Source organism: Ictalurus furcatus, chromosome 3, assembly GCF_023375685.1.
Source record: "Ictalurus furcatus strain D&B chromosome 3, Billie_1.0, whole genome shotgun sequence".
NCBI classification, from domain to species: domain Eukaryota; kingdom Metazoa; phylum Chordata; class Actinopteri; order Siluriformes; family Ictaluridae; genus Ictalurus; species Ictalurus furcatus.
In genome coordinates, this window is record NC_071257.1 from 14,030,465 (window position 1) to 14,037,092 (window position 6,628).

Sequence of the window (6,628 nt, forward strand, 5' to 3'; positions counted from 1 at the left end):
ATGTTTTGGGGTGGTGGGAGGAAACCCAAAAAACCAGATGAAACCCACACGGATACGAAGAGAGCATGCAAAACTCCACGCAGACAGAACTGGGGCCCCTTGGAGCTGAGAATTTTGTAAACACAACTTCCAAAATTAGAATCTGGGAAACTATGTTATAAAATATATAAACATAAAAACATATATGTATATATATGTTTATGTAGTTAATGAGTTTACTTATTTTCATTAATTAGCAAGAGCTTACTGTAACTTAATCCTGATTGTTATTTTTGCAACAAAATCATGAAAAAAAATGTTTTCATTTTGCTGAGCAGTTAATAATCCTGATCAATTAAGGACAACTCAGAGGTGTGAATTAAATCAGGGATCTTAAATGAATTAAGCAAAATTAATTAATTAAATTTACAATGTAATCAATAATGTTCCAAAAATAATCTTTTGAAACATTTTGGATCTACTGTAATACACTGTTTATATACTGTACCCACAGTTATGCACTTGTCTTATAATATTTTGGTCATCTTTGTAAAATTCTACCTAATTATTATGGGAATATGGAACTATGGATATTTATCAAATAGTGATGCTTTATGTCCATGATGAAAAATTAGCTTATAGGAAATTCATTGAAGAAAAAAAAAAAGAATTTGCATTTTAATGCAATATATGTAACTGGACAGGTTTTTCTTCATGTCATTTACTACCCCAATTCCAAAAAAAGTTGGGACGCTGGGTAAAATGTAAATAAAAACAATGAAATAATTTGCAAAACTCATAAACCCATATGCTATTCACAATAGAACATAGATTACATAAAGGTACCTTTATTACATAAAGGTAATTTTGAATTTGACTGCCGCAACTCGTCTCGAAAAAATTGGGACAGGGCAAAAAAAAGCTGGACAAGTAAGTGTCAGTAAAAAGAAACAGCTGGAGGTTAATTGGGAACAGGTCAGAAACACGATTGGGCATAAAGAGAGTATCTTAGAGAGGAAGAGTCTTTCAGAAGTAAAGATGGGCAGAGGTTCACCAATCTGTGAAAAACTGCATCTACAATTTGTGGAACATTTTCAGAATAATGTTCCTCAATGTAAAATTGTGAAGACTGTGAATATCTCATTATCTATAGTACATAATATTATCGAAGGATTCAGAGAATCTGGAGAAATCTCTGTGCGCATGGGACAAGGGTGAAAATCAATATTGCATGCCCGTGATCAGCATGCACTTCATTAAAACCAGACATGATTCTGTAATGGAAATCACTGCATGGGCTCAGAAACACCTCCAGAACTCATTGTCTGTGAATACGGTTCACCATGCCATCCACAAATGCTGGTTAAAGCTCAATCATGCAAAGAAGAAACCGTATGTGAACATGATCCAGAAACGCCGCCATCTTCTCTGAGCCAAAGCTCATTTAAAATGGACTGAAGTAAAGTGGAAAACTGTTCTATGGTCAGATGAATCCATCCATCCATCTTCTATACCGCTTATCCTACAGGGTCACGGGGTACCTGGAGCCTATCCCAGGGAGCATGGGGAACAAGGTGGGGTACACCCTGGACAGGGTGCCAATGCATAGCAGGGCACAAACACATACACATTCACACACCCATTCATACACTGCAGACACTTTGGACATGCCAGTCAGCCTACCATGCATGACTTTGGACTGGGGGAGGAAACCAGAGTACCCGGAGGAAACCCCTGCAGCACGGGGAGAGCATGCAAGCTCCACACAGATGGGGTGGTAGCAGGAATCAAACCCCCAACCCTGGAGTGCTCAGTTCAAAAGCCTGCATCTCTGATGGTAGGGGGGGGTGCATTAGTGCATTAGTGACTATGAAATGAGCAGTTTGCACATCTGGAAAGGCACCAGCAATGCAGAAAGGTATATACAGATTTTAGAGCAACATACTCTTTCATCCAGATTCCATCCCATCTTTACTTCTGAGAGACTCTGCATCTCTAAGATACTTTTTTTTTTATCATGTTACCAATCATGTTACTGACCTGTTGCCAATTAATCCAATTAGTTGCAAAATGTTCATCCAGCTGTTTAGTAACTTTTTAGTAACACTTACTTTTCCAGCCTTTTGTTGCCCGTCCCTTTTTTGAGAGATGTTGCAGCCATCAAATTCAAAATCACCTTATTTTTTTCTTAAAATTGTACATTTCCTCAGTTTAAACATTTGATATGTTTTCTATGTTCTATAGTGAATAACATATGGGTTTATGAGATTTGCAAATCATTGCATTCTGTCTTTATTTACATTTTACACAGCGTCCCAACTTTTTTTTTTGGAATTGGGGTAGTAAATGACATATTGTACAAATCTGTACAGTTACATATATTGCATTAAAATGCAAATTCTTTTTTTTTTTCCTTCAATGAATTTCCTATAAGCTAATTTTTCATCATGGACATAAATCATCACTATTTGATAAATATCCATAGTTCCATATTCCCATAATAATTAGGTAGAATTCCATCAACATTTTTGGTATAAATCTTATCTTCAAGTGTTATGAATATTTAATGACTGAATGAGCAATCGACACCTTCAGTCTACACTGTCTACGGTATCAGGAAGAAAAGCCGCCTTTTCATCATTCTCACCATATTCCTCACCTCCTACCTCATCTCACATACAGTATGCGTACATTTATATCCGGCTTCTTATCCAAGTCAGTCAACAAATCGGTGTTGGATATTAACCCGCTTGAAAATCACTTTACGTTCAGTATATTTAAGTTAAGAGAATCACTATGCTTCTTACAAGTTTGTTTATAGATATTAGAGCTATCATGTGATTTATGGTGGCTTAGTGGTTAGCACGTTTGCCTCACACCTCTAGGGTCTGGGGTTCGAGTCTTGCTGGGGCCATTTGTGTACGGAGTTTGCATGTTCTCCCTGTGCTGTGGGGGTTTCCTCCCCCATTCCAAAGACATGCATGGTAGGCTGATTGGCATGTCTGTAGTGTGTGTATGTGATTGTGCCCTGCAATGGACTGGCACCCTGTCCAGGGTGTACCCTGCCTTGTGCCTGGTGCTCCCTGGGATAGGCTCCAGGTTCCCTGTGACCCTGAAAAGGAGTAAGTGGTAGAAGATGGATGGATCCTTAATGTACTTTTCTACAGATTGTCCTGCAGATAATTTTAATCTGCCACTGGTTTCCAAAGTTCTTGAATGAAAAAATATTAACAACCAATTTAAGCCACAAATTACTATTAACTGTTCATTTGGTCTGTCCACTATAACATGTACAGTATATAATGTGGAATCAGCCTACGGAACTGAGTTCAGCAGTTTACTTAAATAAACATTTTTCACGAGAATATAATATATAAGTAAATAACAATGGAGGAATTACAGTAATGCCACTGAAGTTTGTCAAACACGGGCTTTATAGCTTGATAGAGAATCGAGTATCACACAAACTGCAGGAAACTGGTATAATTTAATGTTTATTTTCAAGTGGATATCTCCCCCTGGTGGTGATTGCGATGAATTTACTGTTAGGACAGCCAGAAAATCTTTTAAAAGTCAAAGGTTCTGATATACAGTGGGGTCCCTATGTCTGTGAGCCTTAGTGAAAATGCTTTTATTTTACATTTTTTCTAATTTAACACAAAAATTTTCACTACAAATGATATTAGTGACAGTGACGAGTGAAAAGTAGAATGTTTGAAATATTCACGAGTTTTAGAGTTACTTAGTATTTGGTACGTTCCCTTTCTGCTTTAATGACAGCGTGCACTCGAGCTAGCATGGACTCCACAAGTTTGTGCAAATAGTTATGATCTGTTTTAGATCAAATCCTTCGCCGTGTCATCTGAACACACGCTTCAATATGCTTCAATAGAAGAGATTAAACATGAGGAAAACCTGACCTTTTGTTCAAAGCAGTTAACATGATCAAAATCACACGTGCTTACATTCAAATAGGGACCTAGAAATAGTGCAGAATCTTCAATATCAAATATTCAACATACTGAACATTTACTTTCTTTGCTTTAAATATGTCAATATTCTAAAACCTTCTGTTTATTTCCAATTAGATATAAATAAATAAATAAAAATCCCAGACTTTTGGATTCCACTGTATATACAGCTATTGTAATGCAAGATATTGTTTATGAAACAAATGATTCAAGTGGTGAACAAAATAATGTAAACCCCAAACAATTACATGACAAAGAGTAGTGCTAGACTGTTCTTTTTTTACTTACAGATGTACGGAGTTTTTTAAGCAGTGGCAGGGATAGCATTTGACTTCACACTCTGCTCTCCAGAATTTCCCATTAAGGATTAAGTTATCTTTAGGACTGGTGTCTGAGAGGCCATGTAACATGTTGAGCTTTTTCTTGGTGCTCATGAAACCACTCCTGAATTTGTTTTGAATCATGAACAATGCCTGTTGTTTTATTTATTTATTTTTTTGTAAATTAAACTCATATTATTTAGCCATTATTTAATCATGCACAGCACTCAGTGGACCAGATTAATCCTATGTGATGGAAACTCATATCCTGGAGATGGCATCATATACAATAGTTAACAAACATTATGCACTGATGGCATACTTCAGTTCTCCCCAAGTTGATTGATTGTAAGTTAAAAGGGAGCACCGATCGTCATCCAAACATCAATTCATTATGCATCAGGCTCTAGCCTTCACCCAGATACTTGTGCACGTGCAAACAAGATGAGACCTTCAACGAAGTGAGGAAGTGACTATGATGTATCTGATAGAAATTCTGGTTCGAAATGGCCATCTTTCTCTTTCTTCTCACCTTGTACACATGTAGGGCCTCGTGTACACCTTGGAGCTACTGTACCAGTGTAAGAGCCAGTAAAAGCTACAGTTCACCTGCCCTCCAAAGCTGGTAATAAATTCCTATCATGTCCTTTCATCTTTCTGGCTGCGTGAGTGGAATTCATATGTTTTCATACCTGCACTTACTGCTAAAGATGAGAACAAAAGTTTACATACACCTAGGCTAAGGACATTCAATCTCAGCTTTTCACAACTCAACACAATTCATATTACCACACATTTCCTGTGTTAAGTCAATTAGGGTATCTAATTTATTTCCATAAAAGTAGGAGGTCATCATTACATAGCTACATCATTATGGCTAAATGGTTCAATTTGTGTTTCATCTGACCAGAGAACACTACTCCAAAAAGCTAGGTTTTTATCCTGGTTATCACGTGCAAACTTTAGTCTGGGGTTTTTATGCTAGTCTTGGAGTAGGGGCTTTTTTCTTGAGTGACAGTCTTTCAGGCCATGGTAATATACCTCCTCATGGTGGATGTACATACTTTGGTACCTGATGCCTCCAACTCCTTCACCAGTTCTCTTGTCGTTGTCTTGGGTTTCAGTTGAACCCTTTCGGACCAAAGTTTATCCCTGGGATTAAAAGAGTTGTATAATTGCATACAATTGTTTGTACAGATGCTTGTGGTACCTTCAGTTGTTTAGAAATTATGTAGATCCACAATTTGTATCTGAGGTCTTGTCCAATTTGCCTGGATTTTCTCATGGTAACAAGGGCCAAAAGGCACTACCTCTAATGGTAGTCCCTTAAAGCCACAGGTGCATCCCAAGTTAAGGTTGATAATTGGCCAATCAGATGTTTCTAAAAGTCAATACAATAGCCGGAATCTTCCAGATGGTTTAAAGAGACAGTCAACTTGGTGTATGTAAACTTGGAAATCTGATACAGTGAATCAAAGCTGAAATAAATCTGCCTCTAATAGATTGTTCACCAATTACCTCAGATGAAAACAAATTAGATGCCGTAATTGACATGAAATATGTGGAGTTGTGAAATACTGAGACTGAATATATTTAGCCCATCTTTATGTATTTTTAGCCCCAACTTTAGTTAGCTAAGTACTGTTCTTCTTAGCTGTTCAATACAGCACTCACCACAGTCCATTTCCAAAGATCCTTTCCTCAACACTCTGATTTTTCACATTGCCCATTGTGTGGTGACCTACGGGCCAGTGAACACAGGCCATTAGCATGGTTGATTGGTTCGCCTCCATGCTGTTCTTCAACACTGATCTTGCACAGTTCTGTAGCTAAACTCTGCTAACACACGTAGAGGGGCAAGAGTTGTGCCTCCCTCCTTATTCACATAGCTCCATATAGTGGGGCCCCCCAGAGAGCTTAATCACGGTTCAGCAGCCTCTGCAGCCTTCCAGACCACTACGTACTACCATCTCCACATTTTTCGTCAGGCTAAATGATGACTAATAATCAGTATAAGAAGCAGAGAAATCAGAGAGTAAAAGGGAATCAGTAAGAATCAGACTTGCACCACTTTCAGGGTCCGAATCCAAAATTCAAAATCCAGATGGGCCCAAATGGTCAAAGATTTAGCACCCTCTGCCAGGTTACATGCACAAGGCCCCTTGGAATGAGGAGCACATTGCAACCCAGTTGTCCAAGAGACCATCTGGAATGAAAGATCCCTTACATTTACATTTACAGTATTTGGCAGATTCCCTTATCCAGAGGGACTTACATTTATCTCATTTCTACAACTGAGCAGTTGAGGGTTAAGGACCTTGCTCAAGGGCCCAACAGCGGCAGCTTGGCAGTGCTGGG